Source organism: Bombina bombina, chromosome 1, assembly GCF_027579735.1.
Source record: "Bombina bombina isolate aBomBom1 chromosome 1, aBomBom1.pri, whole genome shotgun sequence".
In the NCBI taxonomy this organism is placed as follows: Eukaryota; Metazoa; Chordata; class Amphibia; order Anura; family Bombinatoridae; genus Bombina; species Bombina bombina.
In genome coordinates this window covers 33030307-33055618 of record NC_069499.1, presented here as the reverse complement: position 1 = coordinate 33055618, position 25312 = coordinate 33030307, and positions in this window count along the sequence as shown.

Genomic DNA, 25312 nt, shown 5'->3' with positions numbered 1-25312 from the left:
CTAGTTCCTTAAAGGGGCAGATTTCTGCTCTGTCTATTCTTTTGCACAAGCGTCTGGCAGAGGTTCCAGACGTCCAGGCATTTTGCCAGGCTTTGGTTAGATTTAAGCCTGTGTTTAAACCTGTTGCTCCCTCGTGGAGCTTAAACTTGGTTCTTAAGGTTCTTCAAGGAGTTCCGTTTGAACCCCTTCATTCCATTGATATTAAACTTTTATCTTGGAAAGTTCTGTTTTTGATGGCTATTTCCTCGGCTCGGAGAGTCTCTGAGCTATCTGCCTTACAATGTGATTCTCCCTATCTGATTTTTCATGCAGATAAGGTAGTTCTGCGTACCAAACCTGGGTTTTTACCTAAGGTGGTTTCTAACAAGAATATCAATCAAGAGATTGTTGTTCCATCATTGTGCCCTAATCCTTCTTCAAAGAAGGAACGTCTCTTACATAATCTGGACGTAGTCCTTGCCTTGAAGTTTTACTTACAAGCTACTAAGGATTTTCGTCAAACATCTTTCCTGTTTGTCGTTTACTCTGGACAGAGGAGAGGTCAAAAAGCTTCGGCAACCTCTCTTTCCTTTTGGCTTCGGAGCGTAATAAGCCTAGCCTATGAGATTGCTGGACAGCAGCCCCCTGAAAGGATTACAGCTCATTCTACTAGAGCTGTGGCTTCCACCTGAGCTTTCAAAAATGAGGCCTCTGTTGAACAGATTTGCAAGGCTGCGACTTGGTCTTTGCTTCACACTTTTTCAAAATTTTACAAATTTGATACTTTTGCTTCTTCGGAGGCTGTGTTTGGGAGAAAGGTTCTTCAGGCAGTGGTTCCTTCCGCTTAATCCTGCCTTGTCCTTCCCATCATCCGTGTACTTTAGCTTTGGTATTGGTATCCCACAAGTAATGGATGATCCGTGGACTGGATACACTTAACAAGAGAAAACATAATTTATGCTTACTTGATAAATGTATTTCTCTTGTAGTGTATCCAGTCCACGGCCCGCCCTGTCCTTTTAAGGCAGGTCTAAATTTTAATTAAACTACAGTCACCACTGCACCCTATGGTTTCTCCTTTCTCTGTTTGTTTTTGGTCGAATGACTGGATATGACAGTTAGGGGAGGAGCTATATAGCAGCTCTGCTGTGGGTGATCCTCTTGCAACTTCCTTTTGGGAAGGAGAATATCCCACAAGTAATGGATGATCCGTGGACTGGATACACTACAAGAGAAATAAATTTATCAAGTAAGCATAAATTATGTTTTTGCTTTATATTTCTGCTATTGGTTTAGTGTGTATCTGCATGTAAGCATGCCACCTATTTCCTTCCATAAGGCAGGGAGAGTTCACAACTGTGGGAAATACAACACCTGGCCACTAGGAGGAGGCAAAGACACCCCAGCCAAAGGTTTAAATATCCCTCCCACTTCCCCTATCCCCCAGTCATTCTTTGCGTTTCGTCACTATAAGAGGTGGCAGAGAAGTGTCAGAAGATTTTGGATAGTCCTGTAATGGGTATGTTCCCTTCAAGAAAGGACTGAAGTTTTAAGTAATCATGTCAACCTCTCGGTGAGAGTATTGATGAAAGTTAGAGTCTGGAGATGCAGGGAAAGTTTTTCTGCGAACCCATCCAGACTGTCGCTAACAGCTCCTGAGCAATCAGTGTTGACAAGTTTCACTGCTTGCTGTTTCACGCTCAAGTCCATGTCAGAAGCGCTGCTGCAAGACTGTCACACTTGAGAGGCTGCGCCTGTTCCACAGCATGGATCCTGACGGGTAAGACCGTTTTATATATACACTTTTCTCCAACATAGGTGTGTCCGGTCCACGGCGTCATCCTTACTTGTGGGATATTCTCTTCCCCAACAGGAAATGGCAAAGAGCCCAGCAAAGCTGGTCACATGATCCCTCCTAGGCTCCGCCTACCCCAGTCATTCTCTTTGCCGTTGTACAGGCAACATCTCCACGGAGATGGCTTAGAGTTTTTTAGTGTTTAACTGTAGTTTTTCATTATTCAATCAAGAGTTTGTTATTTTCAAATAGTGCTGGTACGTACTATTTACTCAGAAACAGAAAAGAGATGAAGAATTCTGTTTGTATGAGGAAAATGATTTTAGCAACCGTAACTAAAATCCATGGCTGTTCCACACAGGACTGTTGAGAGCATTAACTTCAGTTGGGGGAACAGTTTGCAGTCCTTTGCTGCTTGAGGTATGACACATTCTAACAAGACGATGTAATGCTGGAAGCTGTCATTTTCCCTATGGGATCCGGTAAGCCATGTTTATTACGATTGTAAATAAGGGCTTCACAAGGGCTTATTTAGACTGTAGACATTTTTTGGGCTAAATCGATTGATATTAACACTTATTTAGCCTTGAGGAATCATTTATTCTGGGTACTTTGATATAATAATATCGGCAGGCACTGTTTTAGACACCTTATTCTTTAGGGGCTTTCCCAAAGCATAGGCAGAGTCTCATTTTCGCGCCGGTGTTGCGCACTTGTTTTTGAGAGGCATGGCATGCAGTCGCATGTGAGAGGAGCTCTGATACTTATAAAAGACTTCTGAAGGCATCATTTGGTATCGTATTCCCCTTGGGTTTGGTTGGGTCTCAGCAAAGCAGATACCAGGGACTGTAAAGGGGTTAAAGCTTAAAACGGCTCCGGTTCCGTTATTTTAAGGGTTAAAGCTTCCAAAATTGGTGTGCAATATTTTCAAGGCTTTAAGACACTGTGGTGAAAGTTTGGTGAATTTTGAACAATTCCTTCATGTTTTTTCGCAATTGCAGTAATAAAGTGTGTTCAGTTTAAAATTTAAAGTGACAGTAACGGTTTTATTTCAAAACGTTTTTTTGTACTTTCTTATCAAGTTTATGCCTGTTTAACATGTCTGAACTACCAGATAGACTGTGTTCTGAATGTGGGGAAGCCAGAATTCCTATTCATTTAAATAAATGTGATTTATGTGATAATGACAATGATGCCCAAGATGATTCCTCAAGTGAGGGGAGTAAGCATGGTACTGCATCATTCCCTCCTTCGTCTACACGAGTCTTGCCCACTCAGGAGGCCCCTAGTACATCTAGCGCGCCAATACTCCTTACTATGCAACAATTAACGGCTGTAATGGATAATTCTGTCAAAAACATTTTAGCCAAAATGAACCCTTGTCAGCGTAAGCGTGGATGCTCTGTTTTAGTTACTGAAGAGCATGACGACGCTGATATTAATATCTCTGAAGGGCCCCTAACCCAATCTGAGGGGGCCAGGGAGGTTTTGTCTGAGGGAGAAATTACTGATTTAGGGAACATTTCTCAGCAGGCTGAATCTGATGTGATTACTTTTAAATTTAAATTGGAACATCTCCGCATTTTGCTTAAGGAGGTATTATCCACTCTGGATGATTGTGAAAATTTGGTCATCCCAGAGAAACTATGTAAAATGGACAAGTTCCTAGAGGTGCCGGGGCTCCCAGAAGCTTTTCCTATACCCAAGCGGGTGGCGGACATTGTTAATAAAGAATGGGAAAGGCCCGGTATTCCTTTCGTCCCTCCCCCCATATTTAAAAAATTGTTTCCTATGGTCGACCCCAGAAAGGACTTATGGCAGTCAGTCCCCAAGGTCGAGGGAGCGGTTTCTACTTTAAACAAACGCACCACTATTCCCATAGAGGATAGTTGTGCTTTCAAAGATCCTATGGATAAAAAATTAGAAGGTTTGCTTAAAAAGATGTTTGTTCAGCAGGGTTACCTTCTACAACCCATTTCATGCATTGTCCCTGTCACTACAGCCGCATATTTCTGGTTTGATGAACTGATTAAGGTGCTCGATAGTGACTCTCCTCCTTATGAGGAGATTATGGACAGAGTCAATGCTCTCAAATTGGCTAATTCTTTCACTCTAGACGCCTCTTTGCAATTGGCTAAGTTAGCGGCTAAGAATTCTGGGTTTGCTATTGTGGCGCGCAGAGCGCTTTGGTTGAAATCTTGGTCGGCTGATGCGTCTTCCAAGAACAAGCTACTAAACATTCCTTTCAAGGGGAAAACGCTGTTTGGTCCTGACTTGAAAGAGATTATCTCTGATATCACTGGGGGTAAGGGCCATGCCCTTCCTCAGGATCGGCCTTTCAAGGCAAAAAATAGACCTAATTTTCGTCCCTTTCGTAAAAACGGACCAGCCCAAGGTGCTACGTCCTCTAAGCAAGAAGGTAATACTTCTCAGGCCAAGCCAGCTTGGAGACCAATGCAAGGCTGGAACAAGGGAAAGCAGGCAAAGAAACCTGCCACTGCTACCAAGACAGCATGAAATATCGGCCCCCGATCCGGGACCGGATCTGGTGGGGGGCAGACTCTCTCTCTTCGCTCAGGCTTGGGCAAGAGATGTTCTGGATCCTTGGGCGCTAGAAATAGTCTCCCAGGGTTATCTTCTGGAATTCAAGGGACTTCCCCCAAGGGGAAGGTTCCACAGGTCTCAGTTGTCTTCAGACCACATAAAAAGACAGGCGTTCTTACATTGCGTAGAAGACCTGTTAAAAATGGGAGTGATTCATCCTGTTCCATTGAGAGAACAAGGGATGGGGTTCTACTCCAATCTGTTCATAGTTCCCAAAAAAGAGGGAACATTCAGACCAATCCTAGATCTCAAGATCTTAAACAAATTTCTCAAGGTCCCATCTTTCAAGATGGAAACCATTCGAACTATCCTTCCTTCCATCCAGGAAGGTCAATTCATGACCACGGTGGATTTAAAGGATGCGTATCTACATATTCCTATCCACAAGGAACATCATCGGTTCCTAAGGTTTGCATTCCTGGACAAACATTACCAGTTCGTGGCGCTTCCTTTCGGATTAGCCACTGCTCCAAGGATTTTCACAAAGGTACTAGGGTCCCTTCTAGCTGTGCTAAGACCAAGGGGCATTGCAGTAGTACCTTACCTGGACGACATTCTGATTCAAGCGTCGTCCCTCCCTCGAGCAAAGGCTCACACGGACATCGTCCTGGCCTTTCTCAGATCGCACGGCTGGAAAGTGAACGTGGAAAAGAGTTCTCTATCCCCGTCAACAAGGGTTCCCTTCTTGGGAACAATTATAGACTCCTCAGAAATGAGGATTTTTCTAACAGAGGCCAGAAAGACAAAGCTTCTGGACTCTTGTCGAATACTTCATTCCGTTCCTCTTCCTTCCGTAGCTCAGTGCATGGAAGTGATCGGGTTGATGGTAGCGGCAATGGACATAGTTCCTTTTGCGCGCATTCATCTAAGACCATTACAACTGTGCATGCTCAGTCAGTGGAATGGGGACTATACAGACTTGTCTCCAAAGATACAAGTAAATCAGAGGACCAGAGACTCACTCCGTTGGTGGCTGTCCCTGGACAACCTGTCACGAGGGATGACATTCCACAGACCAGAGTGGGTCATTGTCACGACCGACGCCAGTCTGATGGGCTGGGGCGCGGTCTGGGGATCCCTGAAAGCTCAGGGTCTTTGGTCTCGGGAAGAATCTCTTCTACCGATAAATATTCTGGAACTGAGAGCGATATTCAATGCTCTCAAGGCTTGGCCTCAGCTAGCGAGGACCAAGTTCATACGGTTTCAATCAGACAACATGACGACTGTTGCGTACATCAACCATCAGGGGGGAACAAGGAGTTCCCTAGCGATGGAAGAAGTGACCAAGATTATTCTATGGGCGGAGTCTCACTCCTGCCACCTGTCTGCTATCCACATCCCGGGAGTGGAAAATTGGGAAGCGGATTTTCTGAGTCGTCAGACATTGCATCCGGGGGAGTGGGAACTCCATCCGGAAATCTTTGCCCAAGTCACTCAACTTTGGGGCATTCCAGACATGGATCTGATGGCCTCTCGTCAGAACTTCAAAGTTCCTTGCTACGGGTCCAGATCCAGGGATCCCAAGGCGGCTCTAGTGGATGCACTAGTAGCACCTTGGACCTTCAAACTAGCTTATGTGTTCCCGCCGTTTCCTCTCATCCCCAGGCTGGTAGCCAGGATCAATCAGGAGAGGGCGTCGGTGATCTTGATAGCTCCTGCGTGGCCACGCAGGAGTTGGTATGCAGATCTGGTGAATATGTCATCGGCTCCACCTTGGAAGCTACCTTTGAGACGAGACCTTCTTGTTCAGGGTCCGTTCGAACATCCGAATCTGGTTTCACTCCAGCTGACTGCTTGGAGATTGAACGCTTGATTTTATCGAAGCGAGGTTTCTCAGATTCTGTTATCGATACTCTTGTTCAGGCCAGAAAGCCTGTAACTAGAAAGATTTACCACAAAATTTGGAAAAAATATATCTGTTGGTGTGAATCTAAAGGATTCCCTTGGGACAAGGTTAAGATTCCTAGGATTCTATCCTTCCTTCAAGAAGGATTGGAAAAAGGATTATCGGCAAGTTCCCTGAAGGGACAGATTTCTGCCTTGTCGGTGTTACTTCACAAAAAACTGGCAGCTGTGCCAGATGTTCAAGCCTTTGTTCAGGCTCTGGTTAGAATCAAGCCTGTTTACAAACCTTTGACTCCTCCTTGGAGTCTCAATTTAGTTCTTTCAGTTCTTCAGGGGGTTCCGTTTGAACCCTTACATTCCGTTGATATTAAGTTATTATCTTGGAAAGTTTTGTTTTTGGTTGCAATTTCTTCTGCTAGAAGAGTTTCAGAATTATCTGCTCTGCAGTGTTCTCCTCCTTATCTGGTGTTCCATGCAGATAAGGTGGTTTTACGTACTAAACCTGGTTTTCTTCCAAAAGTTGTTTCTAACAAAAACATTAACCAGGAGATTATCGTACCTTCTCTGTGTCCGAAACCAGTTTCAAAGAAGGAACGCTTGTTGCACAATTTGGATGTTGTTCGCGCTCTAAAATTCTATTTAGATGCTACAAAGGATTTTAGACAAACATCTTCCCTGTTTGTTGTTTATTCAGGTAAAAGGAGAGGTCAAAAAGCAACTTCTACCTCTCTCTCTTTTTGGATTAAAAGCATCATCAGATTAGCTTACGAGACTGCCGGACGGCAGCCTCCCGAAAGAATCACAGCTCATTCCACTAGGGCTGTGGCTTCCACATGGGCCTTCAAGAACGAGGCTTCTGTTGATCAGATATGTAGGGCAGCGACTTGGTCTTCACTGCACACTTTTACCAAATTTTACAAGTTGATACTTTTGCTTCTTCTGAGGCTATTTTTGGGAGAAAGGTTTTGCAAGCCGTGGTGCCTTCCATTTAGGTGACCTGATTTGCTCCCTCCCTTCATCCGTGTCCTAAAGCTTTGGTATTGGTTCCCACAAGTAAGGATGACGCCGTGGACCGGACACACCTATGTTGGAGAAAACAGAATTTATGTTTACCTGATAAATTTCTTTCTCCAACGGTGTGTCCGGTCCACGGCCCGCCCTGGTTTTTTAATCAGGTCTGATAATTTATTTTCTTTAACTACAGTCACCACGGTACCATATGGTTTCTCCTATGCTATTATTCCTCCTTAACGTCGGTCGAATGACTGGGGTAGGCGGAGCCTAGGAGGGATCATGTGACCAGCTTTGCTGGGCTCTTTGCCATTTCCTGTTGGGGAAGAGAATATCCCACAAGTAAGGATGACGCCGTGGACCGGACACACCGTTGGAGAAAGAAATTTATCAGGTAAACATAAATTCTGTTTTTCTATACAAGATCACAGTGTTTCTCCTTTATGCCTCGATAGGATAAAGGGTTAATATCTCCAGGGAGATTATTTGAACAGCTAGGAATTATTTATAACTGCTTTAATGTGAGCGTTTTTGGACTCAGACTGTGTTCTTTTGGCTTGGAACAAACAGGTTTAACTTTCATTTTTGAGTGTTGTGTAGCTCATAATAGCTTAGTGCCTTTTTCATAGCAGGGGTATAAAAGTGTTTACTTTTTGTCTGTGTTCCTGTGAATATATCTTAGCTATGGAGGACTCTGATACTATATTAGAAGGCTCTGCTCCTTCTGTACTGATTAATAATTCCTGTTTATATTGTGAGGAGGTTGTGGTTTGCCCGCCTGCTCAATTTTGTTCCATTTGCCTAAGCACTGTTCTAAAGTCTAAGAAGGGAGCCAAGCCTGCTATTACTCATAGCGCTATTAGCCCCTCTGAACCGTCTACCTCTCAGGAATCTGGGTCCCCAGAGATTACTACCCTTTCTACACTACCCACTCCACATACAGTTCCAACTAATCCTCCATCTGGAGGGTGCCTTTTTCCGGTGGACTTTACCGCACAGTTACAATCGACTGTGTCTGCGGCCCTGAATGCCTTACCTCGCTCTAGCAAACGTAAGAGAAAGGTTAAACATAGTTCTCCTGACCTAGAGCCATCAAAATATTTGTCGTCTTTAGTTACTATGTCCCAACTATCCGAGGATGAGTTAAACTCTGTAGCTTTAAAGGGTGAACTTTCTAAATCGGAGACTTCAGTTTCTAAACCTCCTTCAGCGGAGTAACCCTCCTTTAGATTTAAAATTGAGCATCTGCGTTTTTTATTAAAGGAGGTTCTGTTTACGCGAGAGGTTCCAGAGGCTACACTCCCTGAGGAACCTAAGATCCCTAAATTAGACAGGGTTTATAAAGACAGGAAGGTCCCTCTGACTTTTCCTGTGCCAGTTAAGATGGAAAACATTATTAGTAATGAATGGGAAAGAATAGGAACTTTTTTTTCCCCCTCGTCTACCTTTAAAAAAGTATTCCCGGTCCCTGACTCTCAATTAGATTTTGTTAGGCTCCATCCCTAAGGTGGATGGCCCTATTTCTACGAAGGCTAAGCATAATACTATCCCTCTGGAGGATAGTTCTTCTTTTAGAGAGCCTATGGATAAGAAAATGGAAACCTTTCTGAGGAAGATGTTTCAACATACAGGGTTTTCATTCCAGAATGACTGGGAGGGATATTTAAACCTTTGGCTGGGGTGTCTTTGCCTCCTCCTGGTGGCCAGGTGTTGTATTTCCCAACAGTAAGGAATGAAGTCGTGGACTCTCCCTGCCAGGATGAAAAGAAATTTAGCTGGTAAGCATAAATTATTTCTTTCCTGATAATGATTTTTTTCTGGCTATTTATTGACTGCGAATTAGTTATTTTAAAGGGACAGTCTAGACCCAATTCTTATTCTTTATTACGTGTTGTTACATACCAGACAAGCATCTTACAACAGTTTCCACATCTATAAGCTTGTAAGAAGTACATTTAACTTTTAAATAATCATTGTTTGTTAGCAGCTGAAAATGGCCACTAAGCTCCGCTCATAGCTTCTTGTCCAGTTAGCTATTTTCTTGTATGACAGTTTAGCAGTGCACGTTTACAATTTTTCAGTTAGCTATTTCAATATGCACAGGCACAAATTCATGTGTGAGAGTAGGAAAACTTATTCACAAGTCGATTGTGATTGGAGAAAATGAACATACCAAAATATACACGCAATAGGTGGGCGGAGCTTGACAGCCATTTTCTACTCCTAACAAACGAATATTTAGAAGTTTTCATTTACTTCATGTTTAATGTACTTCTTACGAGATTATAGATGAGGGTCAAGTTGTAGGATGTTACTCTGGTATGTAACGATAAGTAATCATAATTATGCATTCAATCTAGACTGTCCCTTTAAGTGTTTTTGTGCATAATAACCTGCTTGTGCAGTGTCTTTATGTTAGTTTTCCTTTGTGCTTGTAAACCAGTTCTTTATATCATGGCTTTTAAGTCCTGCAGTAAGAAATCAGGAGAAGAGTTTGGAATATAAATGACAGTGGCATTTTGGTCCTGTTTTTGTATCTCATAGCATTCTGTGTCTTTATATGAATCACAACATTTAGTTTGCAAATGTTTCCATCAAACAAATTTACTTGCAACTTAAGAGCCACCCTGAAATTTTATGAGCAAATCACGTCTTGTATATAGAATGAAACTAGAGTGTTTGGCTACCATGATTTGCCAAGCTTTGTTTCTTTCATGTAATTGGCAAGAGTCCATGAGCTAGTGACGTATGGGATATACCTTTCCTACCAGGAGGGGCAAAGTTTCAATGCCGATAAATACACCCCTACGTTGATATGCGCTTCGCAGCAGGCTGAAGCCCGGTTTTTTCTCTCAGAGTGCAGTGAATGTCAGAGGGATGTGAAGAGAGTATTGCCTATTTGAATACCATGGTCTTCCTCTAGGGGATCTATTTAATAGGTTCTCTGTTATCGGTCGTAGAGATTTCTTCTCCTACCTCCCTTTTCAGATCGACGATATACTCTTATATACCATTACCTCTACTGATTCTCGTTTCAGTACTGGTTTGGCTATCTACTATATGTAGATGAGTGTCTTAGGGCAAGTAAATCTTATTTCTCTTACATGGTGTATCCAGTCCACGGATTCATCCTTACTTGTGGGATATTCTCAATCCCTACAGGAAGCGGCAAAGAGAGCACACAGCAGAGCTGTCCATATAGCTCCCCTCAGGCTCCGCCCCCCAGTCATTCTCTTTGCCGCTCTAACAAGTAGCATCTCCACGTGAGGGTAAAGAGTTTGTGGTGTTAGATTTGTAGTTTTTATTTCTTCAATCAAGAGTTTGTTATTTTAAAATAGTGCCGGTTTGTACTATTTACTCTGAGGCAGAAAGTGATGAAGATTTCTGCTGAGAGGAAAAAGATTTTAGCATGTTGTAACTAAAATCCATTGCTGTTCCCACACAGGACTGTTGAGTACCGGAGAACTTCAGTTGGGGGGAACAGTTTGCAGGCTTAACTGCTTCAGGTATGCTCAGTCATCTTTTTCTAACAAGACCTGGTAATGCTAGAAGACTGACAGAAATCCCCATGGGGGAAGGTAAGCCATTTTCTGAGGCTCAGTATAGAAGGATGGCTTAGGTTAAGGGCTTAAATACTGGTGGACACTGTTATGGGCTAAATCGATTACTTTTTATTAGTATAATCTCATATTTGTGCAAGTGTTTTAGACATTTGGAACACTTTTTGGGGTTTTAATATGCCTGGCATATTATAAGACGCCTAATCTGTCTCAGGAAGGCCCAATAACTCCGGAATGAAGAGGGAGGGGGCCTCATTTTCGCGCCTTAGTTGCGCAGTTGTTTTACAAGACAGCTTCATGCAGCTTCACATGGGGAGCCCAGAGATTGCAGGGAGGACTCCAGGGAGGCTTATTTTCGTCTACAAATAATCCCTAAGGAAGGTAAAGCCACAGCAGAGACTGTGGCACCGTGCTTAGTGTTTTAAACCGGTAGCCTGCTTCATTTAGCTCCGTTTTGGCAATAAGGGGTTAATTGATTTGAAAATTTGTGTGCAAAGCATTAGGATCATGTGGTGAAAATGTCATCAAGATCGGATGTTTTTTGGTGATTTGGTAAAAAAGTGTGTGCTTTTTATTATTTAAAGGCACAGTAACATTTTTTCAAAAAGTGTTTTTTACTGTATTGTAGTGCTGTCTAAGTCTGTCAAACATGTCTGAGCCTTCAGATAGACCCTGTTCTTTGTGTTTAAAAGCCATGGCGGTACCCCCATTGCATTTGTGTTTAAAGTGTGCTAAAGCATCTAAGCATTTTAAAGACCATGCAGTGACACTAAAAGAATCATCTTGGGCTACATTTTAAACGGAAGGTAACGAGGATAGTCCTTCTTCCTCTCCCCATGTGTCGACACCAGTTACGCCCGCGCAAGCGATGCCTAGTACCTCTAGCGCATTGGCCCCTATTACTTTACAACAATTAGCAGCAGTAATGGATAATTCCCTTGCAGCATTTTTATCCAAACTGCCAGTTTTTCCAAGAAAGCGCGATAGCTCAGTTTTAGATACAGAGGATGAGCAATCAGAAGCTTTGGATAATTTATCTGTAGTACCCTCACAACACTCTGAAGTGGCAGTGAGGGATGGTCTATCTGAGGGAGAAATTTCTGACACAGGAAAAGTTTATCAGCGGGCAGAGTCAGATTCCTTAGCGTTTAAATTTAAACTGGAACACCTCCGTGTCCTGCTTAAGGAGGTTTTAGCTACGCTGGATGATTGTGACCCCATGGTGGTCTCAGAAAAATTGTGTAAAATGGACAGGTTTTTAGAGGTCCTTGTACACACTGAGGCGTTTCCGATCCCAAAGAGGGTGGCGGATATTGTGACTAGGGAGTGGGAGAGACCAGGTGTACCCTTTGTTCCCCCCCTATCTTTAAGAAAATGTTCCCCATAAACGACCCCAGGGGGGACGCGTGGCAGACGGTCCCTAAGGTAGAGGGAGCTGTTTCAACGCTTGCTAAGCGTACAACTATACCAATAGAGGACAGTTGTGCTTTCAAAGATCCTATGGATAAAAAATTGGAAGGTTTGCTGAAGAAAATGTTTGTTCAGCAAGGTTTCCTGCTCCAGCCAATTGCCTGCATTATTCCTGTAACTACTGCAGCAGCTTTTTGGTTTGAGGCGCTGGAGGAGTTGCTCCAGAGGGAGACTTCATATGACGAAGTCATGGATAGAATTCACGCTTTAAAGCTGGCTAATTCTTTTATCACTGATGCCGCTTTCCAATTAGCTAAGTTAGCGGCGAAAAATTCAGGTTTTGCCATTATGGCGCGAAGAGCGCTTTGGCTCAAATCATGGTCGGCTGACGTGTCGTCCAAAACAAAACTACTAAACATTCCTTTCAAGGAAAGACCCTTTTGGTCCTGAGTTGAAAGAAATTATTGCGGATATCACTGGGGGAAGGGTCATGCCCTCCCGCAGGATAGACCGTTCAAGGCCAAAAACAAGGCTAATTTTCGCTCCTTTCGCAACTTCAGGAGCGGACCTGCTTCTTGTGAGTCTCCTTTTATGATTTTTCATCAGGATAAGGCGGGTTTGCAGACTTCATTTAAATTTTTACCTAAAGTTGTGAATTCTAACAACATTAGTAGAGAAATTGTTGTCCCTTCATTGTGTCCTAATCCTAAGAATTCTCTGGAGAGATCTTTACATTCTTTGGATGTAGTAAGAGCTTTGAAATATTATGTTGAAGCTACTAAAGATTTCAGAAAGACTTTTAGTCTATTTGTTATCTTTTCTAGTTCTAGGAAAGGTCAGAAGGCTTCTGCCATTTCTTTGGCGTCTTGGTTAAAGCTTTTGATTCATCATGCTTATGTGGAGTCGGGTAAATCCCCTCCTCAGAGGATTACGGCTCATTCTACTAGGTCAGTTTCTACTTCCTGGGCTTTTAAGAATGAAGCTTCTGTTGATCAGATTTGAAAAGCAGCAACTTGGTCTTCTTTGCATACTTTTACTAAATTCTACCATTTTGATGTTTTTTCTTCCTCAGAAGCAGTTTTTGGTAGAAAAGTACTTCAGGCAGCTGTTTCAGTTTGATTCTTCTGCTTATAATTTCAGTTTTTTTCATTATAAAGATTAAAACTTTTTGATTTGGGTTGTGGATTGTTTTTTCAGCGGAATTGGCTGTCCTTATTTTATCCCTCCCTCTCTAGTGACTCTTGCGTGGAAGTTCCACATCTTGGGTATCTGCTATCCCATACGTCACTAGCTCATGGACTCTTGCCAATTACATGAAAGAAAACATAATTTATGTAAGAACTTACCTGATAAATTCATTTCTTTCATATTGGCAAGAGTCCTTGAGGCCCACCCTTTTTTGTGGTGGTTATGATTTTTTTTGTATAAAGCACAATTATTCCAATTCCTTGTTTGATGCTTTCGCTCCTTTCTTATCACCCCACTTCTTGGCTATTCGTTAAACTGAATTGTGGGTGTGGTGAGGGGTGTATTTATAGGCATTTTGAGGTTTGGGAAACTTTGCCCCTCCTGGTAGGAATGTATATCCCATACGTCACTAGCTCATGGACTCTTGCCAATATGAAAGAAATGAATTTATCAGGTAAGTTCTTACATAAATTATGTTTTTTGGTTATCATGTTGCAGGACAGTACAGCTACAGTTTAAAAGGAACCTGCATCTTTTTCTTTGGTTGCAGGTGGCCTTAGATATAGGCCATAGTCCTTTTAGGCAATGTGTTACTCATTTGTGACCAAAAAACAGGACATGGTCTACCAGTAGATCTCCAAGTGCTGACCGTCAGATCCCAGCATTGTTGTTCCTCCAGCTAGTTCTGAATTTTGTTATAAACTCTTCTTTAATAAATACATTTGTAGTATTTTTCTCACTATTTTTACCTTATAATCAAATACGAAGTCACTACCTTCACTATTTTAAACATATTTTGCTGTACATTGTATGAGAGACTTAACATAAATATAGTTGCAATGAATGTGATATTGGGCCGGTATTTATATTTAGTAGTGTTCATGGTAGCGTCCAAAATAGTGTCCACTGCCTGGAGTGCCATTAGTCTTATGATAACAAGTGAACCATTAAGCAAACAAATAATATTCAAAGTAAATAACTCCAAACCTGAGTACATTATAAAACATGGTTTATTTTTTATATCCAGGTAAAACTTCAAGTTAATGTTAACACAGTCACAAACAGCTGTAGAGAGATGGAAGGGTTATGGAACAGCCCAATTTCGTAGTTGTCTTATAACTGAATGTTTAATAGGTCGGGTATTCCAAAATAGGTGTCTAATTGGTTTGTTAATTGATAGTGGAGTTTCTCTAGGGAGATGGTTGATCGGACCTGTCGTTGCCACTCCTTCAACCAGGGTATCTTTGGCGTTTTCCAATGTCTAAGGATAACCTGTTTTGCACTATTTAACAGGATTAATAAGGCCTTGTCCTGTATTCTTGATAGTTTAGGTATGGGTTTGTGTAGTAGCATATCACAACTTTTCTTTTTATTATTAAGTATTTGTTTTATAATCTACTTGCAGTGGAAAAGCTAAGTCATTTTAATGGTTTTACCAGAAAGGTAACATTTGAAGTATGACCAGACAATAAACACACACACACACACACACACACACACACACACACACACACACACACACACACACACACACACACATATATATATATATATATATATATATATATATATATATATATATATATATATATATATATATATATATATATATATATATATATATATATATACAGTGTGACAGACCCCTCTGTCAGTACTGGAAGGGTTAACTTTGTTCAGCTTTGAGAAACTATTTTCTGAAAACAGGTTTCCTGACATCAGCTATTGTTTACTGTAATTAAGTTTAAGTGATAAGTGTTCACATTGTTTAATCAGACTGCCTGGAGTGTCAACCAGGTGGGAGACTTGCATAAATACTGGGCATATTGCCCTCAATAAAACACATTCTGTTTTACTCTCAAGATGGAGCTTGGTCTCATGTTTGGGGGGGATTTAACTGGGTTTGTGTGTTGCTGATCCCGTATTCAGGGTTATACCATAACAACTGGTGGCAAGCGAAGAGCAACTACACATCCAGACCTAATGGGAGTACCGCATGAAAGGCTGAAAAGAGCTACCCTTAAAGACCTGCTAGAACAACGGGGCCAACAAGCCAGTAACCTCAGGAAGAGGGAGATTATTACAATACTGACCGAGATGGACGGAGTGCCAGGGACCAAAGGAACCAATGGGCCCAGCATATCAGACAGAACCCCCGAAGAAGCAAGCTTTGACCGGGCGGTTAAAATAAGACTGGCACATTATGGCCCCAACCCGACTACAGAAATTATCGACCGGGTCATAGCCGCTGTGGAGGCCAACCTACTTCGCCAAAGCAGCGCTGCAGCAGCCCAAGTCACAGCAACCCCAGGGGAAAAGAGAAAAGTACATTTTGCAGCTTTTAAAAACTTCATTGAAACAGGAGGAGAGATTGATGGGTATCTTGCAGATTTTGAGAGGCAATGTGCACTACACAAGGTACCCGCAGAGGACTGGTTCACGATATTATCCGGAAAATTATCCGGCCGGGCCAGCGAGGCTTTTCGGGCCATTCCAGATGAGGAAGTCAGGGATTATAATGCTGTTAAAAAGGCTCTGCTCTCCAGGTATGTGATTACACCAGAAGCATACAGGAGACGGTTCAGAGACACTGTTAAACTAGCTGGAGATTCCTACGTTGAGTGGGCATGTAAGGTGCACAGCACAACAGCTCACTGGATGGCGAGGTGCCAAGCCGTATCCGGGGAAGAGGTGCTGCAGCTATTCCTGTTGGAACATTGCTTCGACAAGTTATCCGCAGGAGTTAGAGAGTGGGTTCGGGATCGTAAACCCTCCACCCTGCATGAAGCTGCTCGCCTGGCAGATGAGTATACGTATGCCCGCAAACTGGACACTGCTACCACTAAGATCCCTGCCAGAGTGGAGTACAGATCCCCAGTCACCCCAGCAGCTACCATTTACCAACCCCCGGTGCACCGCTCTACCACACGGCCTCCAGCCATGAACTATCCTCAGACAGCCCGGTTCAACTCACGGGACTACTCACAGCCTATTCGGTGCTTTGGATGTAAGCAACTAGGGCACAAATGACCAGAGTGTCCCCTAAACACAGCGAGAAGAAAAAATGGGGTTTATTTAGCAGCGCTAAAAAAAGCTAGGAAATGATGATACCAATCTAATTTATGTTTTATACAATCTATTTTATTTAAAAATTCTTATAACACATAAAAACAACAGCAAATGCTTTTCCTAATTAATAAAGGGACGTCTCCCTTATACAACACTTATAAAAACAGACTAGAACCATATAATCCTAGAATTTCAGGTATAAAGGAATTAATTCTATAGATAACATATGGCAAGCAACAAATTTCTAAGATAAATGGTGAATTAAATATTTAAAAGGCACAAATGTATCAATCCTAATAGCTTTACAGTTCTTCAGTAACAAATTCAGTTATAAAGTTACACAGTTACTTTCCTTGGACATATAATTGGCTCAGGTGTGCTGGATAGTTAAAAAGGCAAAAAACAGCCAATATTCTGATTTAGGTGCCAAAGCAATCGTGGTTAATGGAAATGGTTAATTTAACAGATGAATACCTTGATGTCTTTAAAGTTCAGTTTGCGTGTTTTAAAAAACGTAGTGCAAATTAGTGTAGAGGTACCTTAATCTGTCCTGGTTGCAACCGCTGATTATCTTCACTGTGAGGGATTCACAGACTGTTTGTTCCTGGTGCTTCTGATAAGTCACCTGACCTTCTCTTTGATTCAGAGGTCAGGGGTGATGATCCGTTCTGGTGATGTAGTTATCCTTTTTTTTGTTTTCCTTTCTTCTTATAGCCCAAATATTGTTTTCATCTGCTAAACACTGACCAAAGATTTCTTCAAACCTTAAGAAGTCTGAGGGAACCCAGATGAAAACAATATTTGGGCTATAAGAAGAAAGGATAACTACATCACCAGAACGGATCATCACCCCTGACCTCTGAATCAAAGAGAAGGTCAGGTGACTTATCAGAAGCACCAGGAACAAACAGTCTGTGAATCCCTCACAGTGAAGATAATCAGCGGTTGCAACCAGGACAGATTAAGGTACCTCTACACTAATTTGCACTACGTTTTTTAAAACACGCAAACTGAACTTTAAAGACATCAAGGTATTCATCTGTTAAATTAACCATTTCCATTAACCACGATTGCTTTGGCACCTAAATCAGAATATTGGCTGTTTTTTGCCTTTTTAACTATCCAGCACACCTGAGCCAATTATATGTCCAAGGAAAGTAACTGTGTAACTTTATAACTTAATTTGTTACTGAAGAACTGTAAAGCTATTAGGATTGATACATTTGTGCCTTTTAAATATTTAATTCACCATTTATCTTAGAAATTTGTTGCTTGCCATATGTTATCTATAGAATTAATTCCTTTATACCTGAAATTCTAGGATTATATGGTTCTAGTCTGTTTTTATAAGTGTTGTATAAGGGAGACGTCCCTTTATTAATTAGGAAAAGCATTTGCTGTTGTTTTTATGTGTTATAAGAATTTTTAAATAAAATAGATTGTATAAAACATAAATTAGATTGGTATCATCATTTCCTAGCTTTTTTTAGCGCTGCTAAATAAACCCCATTTTTTCTTCTTATCCACCATTTAGTTCTCTTTGAGGGAAGAACTTTTTTAGCAGCAGGAATCCACCTTTAGGCGCTCCTATCACACTACACATAAATCCCTAAACACAGCGACCCAAGCACAGTCCTGGAGGAGACCCGCTGGCGGAAACCCACGTAACCCTCAGCCTGCTACCCACTGCGTAGAGGAGGAAGAATGCTGGGGCATCCTACATGAAGCATACCCCATGCAAGCTGCCCACCGGGATTACCGGCAACTGGTTAAAGTGAATGGGAAGGAGGTCAGTGGTCTACGGGATACTGGTGCTTCCATGACCTTGCTACCAAAGAACGAACCAGCACACCGGAGACACTGTGGCTGTGAGGGTAGCAGGGGGCGCTGTGTTCTGCCTACCTGTTGCCCGGGTACATTTGGATTGGGGATTGGGCGCTAGACCTGTGAATGTGGGGGTCATGAAGGACTTACCAGCTGATGTTCTCCTTGGAAATAACTTGGCCCCCCTTGTTTCTGCCTACGCTCCCATGGGTCCCGCTGATGTTAACCCTGTGACTACCCGTGCCCAGAACCGTGCCGCAGAGACTGACCCACCTGCTGCTGAGCACCAGGACGCTGAGCTCAGTAAATCTCTATCCGCCATTGATACGTGGAAGTCCCGTTACAATGCACTGATGAAGGAGAAGAGTCAAGTAGAGGATGAAATGGTCACGTTAAACAATCACGTAACAGTGCTAGCAGGAGAGAAGAGGAGCACAGAGGAAAAAGCGCGTTTAGAACGGGAATCTCTGCTAGACAAGCTGCACCGACAGACTGCAGAAAACACCAGCTTGAGAGTGGAACATGAAACATTAAAGACAAACTTAGTGACACTGGAGGAAAAGCTGACGCTGGCTCATAGTAAGGTGCAGCAACTCAAGGGCACCCTATGTCAGTATGAAGGGATTGTGGATACCTATAAAGAGCAGGTACAAAAAACTCGCAAGGAAGCCGATGAGATTTGTCTCCAACTGGAAAGAAGCGTCTCTGGAAACAAAAACTTGAAGGAATGCTTAGCCCTGGTCTGGGCACTGAAGAAGTTGAACCCTTATTTATACAGACAGGAATTATCTCTCATAACGGGAATGCAGATGGATTGTCCTGGCAAACTGACATTCCTACCACCTCCTAGTCCAGTCATCGCCAAGTTGACCCGCCAAAGGGTCAAGCCGGGTCTGCTGGAGTGTCCCACCAGGAGGGAGCCGTGTGACAGACCCCTCTGTCAGTACTGGAAGGGTTAACTTTGTTCAGCTTTGAGAAACTATTTTCTGAAAACAGGTTTCCTGACATCAGCTATTGTTTACTGTAGTTAAGTTTAAGTGATAAGCGTTCACATTGTTTAATCAGACTGCCAGGTGTCAAGGAGGACTCCCTTGTTTTCTTGTGTTTAATTGTTTATTTGGTTAAGTAATGCAATTCTATTGTATCCTGTAAAAGGGCGTCTTCCCTCTATCTAATGTACTATCTTCTTCCAACCCCCCATCTGGTCTCTTAGGGAGTGTCAACCAGGTGGGAGACTTGCATAAATACTGGGCATATTGCCCTCAATAAAACACATTCTGTTTTACTCTCAAGATGGAGCTTGGTCTTATGTTTGGGGGGTGGAATTAACTGGGTTTGTATGTTGCTGGTCCCGTATTCAGGGTTATACCATAACATACAGTATCTCACAAAAGTGAGTACACCCCTCACATTTTTGAAAATATTTTATTATATCTTTTCATGTTACAACACTGAATAAATGACACTTTGCTACAATGTAAAGTAGTGAGTGTACAGCCTGTATAACAGTGTACATTTTCTGTCCCCTCAAAATAACTCAACACACAGCCATTAATGTCTAAACCGTTAGCAACAAATGTGAGTACACCCCTAAGTGGAAATGTCGAAATTGGGCCCAAAGTGTCAATATTTTGTGTGGCCAGCATTATTTTCCAGCAGTGCCTTAACCCTCTTGGGCATGGAGTTCACCAGAGCTTCACAGGTTGCCACTGGAGTCCTCTTCCACTCCTCCATGATGACATCACGGAGCTGGTGGATGTTAGAGACCTTGCACTCCCCCACCTTCCGTTTGATGATTCCCCACAGATGCTCAATAGGGTTTAGGTCTGGAGACATGCTTGGCCAGTCCATCACCTTTACCCTCAGCTTCTTTAGCAAGGCAGTGGTCGTCTTGGATGTGTATTTGGGGTCGTTATCATGTTGGAATACTGCCCTGCGGCCCAGTCTCCGAAGGGAGGGGATCATGCTCTGCTTCAGTATGTCACAGTACATTTTGGCATTCATGGTTCCCTCAATGAACTGTAGCTCCCCAGTGCCGGCAGCACTCATGCAGGCCCAACACCATACTTGACTGTAGGCAAGACACACCTGTCATTGTACTCCTCACCTGGTTGCTGCCACACACGCTTGACACCATCTGAACCAAATAAGTTTATCTTGGTCTCATCGGACCACAGGACATGAATCCAGTAATCCATGTCCCTAGTCTGCTTGTCTTTAGCAAACTGTTTGCTTGTGCATCAGCTTTAGAAGAGGCTTCCTTCTGGGACGACAGCCATGCAGACCAATTTGATGCAGTGTACGGGATATGGTTTGAGCACTGACAGGCTGACCCCCACCCCTTCAACCTCTGCAGCAATGCTGGCAGCACTCATACGTCTATTTCCCAAAGACAACCTCTGGATATGACGCTGAGCACATGCACTTAACTTCTTTGGTCGACCATGGCGAGGTCTGTTTTGAGTGGAACCTGTCCTGTGAAACCACTGTATGGTCTTGCCCACCGCGCTGCAGCTCAGTTTCAGGGTCTTGGCAATCTTCTTATAGCCTAGGCCATCTTTATGTAGAGCAACAATTCTTTTTTTCAGATCCTCAGAGAGTTCTTTGCCATGAGGTGCCATGTTGAACTTCCAGTGACCAGTATGAGAGAGTGTGAGAGGGAGAACACCAAATTTAACACACCTGCTCCCCATTCACAACTGAGACCTTGTAATACTAACAAGTCACATGACACCGGGCAGGGAAAATGGGTTATTGGGCCCAACTAATGTCTGTGTGTTGAGTTTTTTTGAGGGGACAGCAAATTTACACTGTTATACAGGCTGTACACTCACTACTTTATATTGTAGCAAAGTGTCACTTCTGAGGGGTGTACTCACTTTCTTTCATGTAATTAGCAAGAGTCCATGAGCTAGTGACGTATGGGATATACATTCCTACCAGGAGGGGCAAAGTTTCCCAAACCTCAAAATGCCTATAAATACACCCCTCACCACACCCACAATTCAGTTTTACAAACTTTGCCTCCTATGGAGGTGGTGAAGTAAGTTTGTGCTAGATTCTACGTTGATATGCGCTCCGCAGCAAGTTGGAGCCCGGTTTTCCTCTCAGCGTGCAGTGAATGTCAGAGGGATGTGAGGAGAGTATTGCCTATTTGAATGCAGTGATCTCCTTCTACGGGGTCTATTTCATAGGTTCTCTGTTATCGGTCGTAGAGATTCATCTCTTACCTCCCTTTTCAGATCGACGATATACTCTTATTTATATACCATTACCTCTGCTGATTTTCGTTTCAGTACTGGTTTGGCTTTCTACAAACATGTAGATGAGTGTCCTGGGGTAAGTGAATCTTATTTTCTGTGACACTCTAAGCTATTGTTGGGCACTTTATTTATAAAGTTCTAAATATATGTATTCAAACATTTATTTGCCTTGACTCAGGATGTTCAACATTCCTTATTTTCAGACAGTCAGTTTCATATTTGGGATAATGCATTTGAATCAATCATTTTTTCTTACCTTAAAAAATTTGACTCTTTTTTTTCCCTGTGGGCTGTTAGGCTCGCGGGGGCTGAAAATGCTTCATTTTATTGCGTCATTCTTGGCGCGGACTTTTTTGGCGCAAAAAAAAAAATCTTTTCTGTTTCCGGCGTCATTCGTGTCGCCGGAAGTTGCGTCATTTTTTTTACGTCATTTTGCGCAAAAAATGTCGGCGTTCCGGATGTGGCGTCATTTTTGGCGCCAAAAAGCATTTAGGCGCCAAATTTATTTGGCGCTAAAAAAATATGGGCGTCGCTTTTGTCTCCACATTATTTCAGTCTCATTTTTTCTTTGCTTCTGGTTACTAGAAGCTTGTTTATTGGCATTTTTTCCCATTCCTGAAACTGTCATTTAAGGAATTTGATCAATTTTGCTTTATATGTTGTTTTTTCTCTTACATATTGCAAGATGTCTCACGTTGCATCTGAGTCAGAAGATACTTCAGGAAAATCGCTGTCTAGTGCTGGAACTACCAAAGCTAAGTGTATCTGCTGTAAACTTTTGGTAGCTATTCCTCCGGCTGTTGTTTGTACTAATTGTCATGACAAACTTGTTAATGCAGATAATATTTCCTTTAGTAATGTACCATTGCCTGTTGCAGTTCCTTCAACATCTAAGGTGCAGAATGTTCCTGATAACATAAGAGATTTTGTTTCTGAATCCATCAAGAAGGCTATGTCTGTTATTTCTCCTTCTAGTAAACATAAAAAATCTTTTAAAACTTCTCTCTCTACAGATGAATTTTTAAATGAACATCATCATTCTGATTCTGATGACTCTTCTGGTTCAGAGGATTCTGTCTCAGAGATTGATGCTGATAAATCTTCATATTTATTTAAAATGGAATTTATTCGTTCTTTACTTAAAGAAGTACTAATTGCTTTAGAAATAGAGGATTCTGGTCCTCTTGATACTAATTCTAAACGTTTAGATAAGGTGTTTCAATCTCCTGTGGTTATTCCAGAAGTTTTTCCTGTTCCTAATGCTATTTCTGAAGTAATTTCCAGAGAATGGGATAAATTGGGTAATTCATTTACTCCTTCTAAACGTTTTAAGCAATTATATCCTGTGCCGTCTGACAGATTAGAATTTTGGGACAAAATCCCTAAAGTTGATGGGGCTATTTCTACCCTTGCTAAACGTACTACTATTCCTACGTCAGATGGTACTTCGTTTAAGGATCCTTTAGATAGGAAAATTGAATCCTTTCTAAGAAAAGCTTATCTGTGTTCAGGTAATCTTCTTAGACCTGCTATATCATTGGCTGATGTTGCTGCAGCTTCAACTTTTTGGTTGGAGACTTTAGCGCAACAAGTAACAGATCATGATTCTCATAATATTATTATTCTTCTTCAGCATGCTAATAATTTTATCTGTGATGCCATTTTTGATATTATCAGAGTTGATGTCAGGTTTATGTCTCTAGCTATTTTAGCTAGAAGAGCTTTATGGCTTAAAACTTGGAATGCTGATATGGCTTCTAAATCAACTCTACTTTCCATTTCTTTCCAGGGTAACAAATTATTTGGTTCTCAGTTGGATGCTATTATCTCAACTGTTACTGGTGGGAAAGGAACTTTTTTACCACAGGATAAAAAATCTAAGGGTAAAAACAGGGCTAATAATCGTTTTCGTTCCTTTCGTTTCAACAAAGAACAAAAGCCTGATCATTCATCCTCAGGAGCAGTTTCAGTTTGGAAACCATCTCCAGTCTGGAATAAATCCAAGCCTTCTAGAAAGGCAAAGCCTGCTTCTAAGTCCACATGAAGGTGCAGCCCTCATTCCAGCTCAGCTGGTAGGGGGCAGGTTACGTTTTTTCAAAGAAATTTGGATCAATTCTGTTCACAATCTTTGGATTCAGAACATTGTTTCAGAAGGGTACAGAATTGGTTTCAAGATGAGACCTCCTGCAAAGAGATTTTTTCTTTCCCATGTCCCAGTAAATCCAGTGAAAGCTCAAGCATTTCTGAATTGTGTTTCAGATCTAGAGTTGGCTGGAGTAATTATGCCAGTTCCGGTTCTGGAACGGGATGGGGTTTTATTCAAATCTCTTCATTGTACCAAAGAAGGAGAATTCCTTCAGACCAGTTCTGGATCTAAAAATATTGAATCGTTATGTAAGGATACCAACGTTCAAAATGGTAACTGTAAGGACTATCTTGCCTTTTGTTCAGCAAGGGCATTATATGTCCACAATAGATTTACAGGATGCATATCTGCATATTCCGATTCATCCGGATCATTATCAGTTCCTGAGATTCTCTTTTCTGGACAAACATTACCAGTTTGTGGCTCTGCCGTTTGGCCTAGCTACAGCTCCAAGAATTTTTACAAAGGTTCTCGGTGCCCTTCTGTCTGTAATCAGAGAACAGAGTATTGTGGTATTTCCTTATTTGGACGATATCTTGGTACTTGCTCAGTCTTTACATTTAGCAGAATCTCATACGAATCAACTTGTGTTGTTTCTTCAAGATCATGGTTGGAGGATCAATTCACCAAAAAGTTCATTGATTCCTCAGACAAGGGTAACCTTTCTGGGTTTCCAGATAGATTCAGTGTCCATGACTTTGTCTTTAACAGACAAGAGACGTCTAAAATTGATTTCAGCTTGTCGAAACCTTCGGTCACAATCATTCCCTTCGGTAGCCTTATGCATGGAAATTCTAGGTCTTATGACTGCTGCATCGGACGCGATCCCCTTTGCTCGTTTTCACATGCGACCTCTTCAGCTCTGTATGCTGAATCAATGGTGCAAGGATTACACAAAGATATCTCAATTAATATCTTTAAAACCGATTGTACGACACTCTCTAACGTGGTGGACAGATCACCATTGTTTAATTCAGGGGGCTTCTTTTGTGCTTCCGACCTGGACTGTAATTTCAACAGATGCAAGTCTCACAGGTTGGGGAGCTGTGTGGGGATCTCTGATGGCACAAGGAGTTTGGGAATCTCAGGAGGTGAGATTACCGATCAATATTTTGGAACTCCGTGCAATTTTCAGAGCTCTTCAGTCTTGGCCTCTTCTGAAGAGGGAATCGTTCATTTGCTTTCAGACAGACAATGTCACAACTGTGGCATACATCAATCATCAAGGAGGGACTCACAGTCCTCTGGCTATGAAAGAAGTATCTCGAATTCTGGTTTGGGCGGAATCCAGCTCCTGTCTAATCTCTGCGGTTCATATCCCAGGTATAGACAATTGGGAAGCGGATTATCTCAGTCGCCAAACGTTGCATCCGGGCGAATGGTCTCTTCACCCAGAGGTATTTCTTCAGATTGTTCAAATGTGGGAGCTTCCAGAAATAGATCTGATGGCGTCTCATCTAAACAAGAAACTTCCCAGGTATCTGTCCAGATCCCGGGATCCTCAGGCGGAAGCAGTGGATGCATTATCACTTCCTTGGAAGTATCATCCTGCTTATATCTTTCCGCCTCTAGTTCTTCTTCCAAGAGTAATCTCCAAGATTCTGAAGGAATGCTCGTT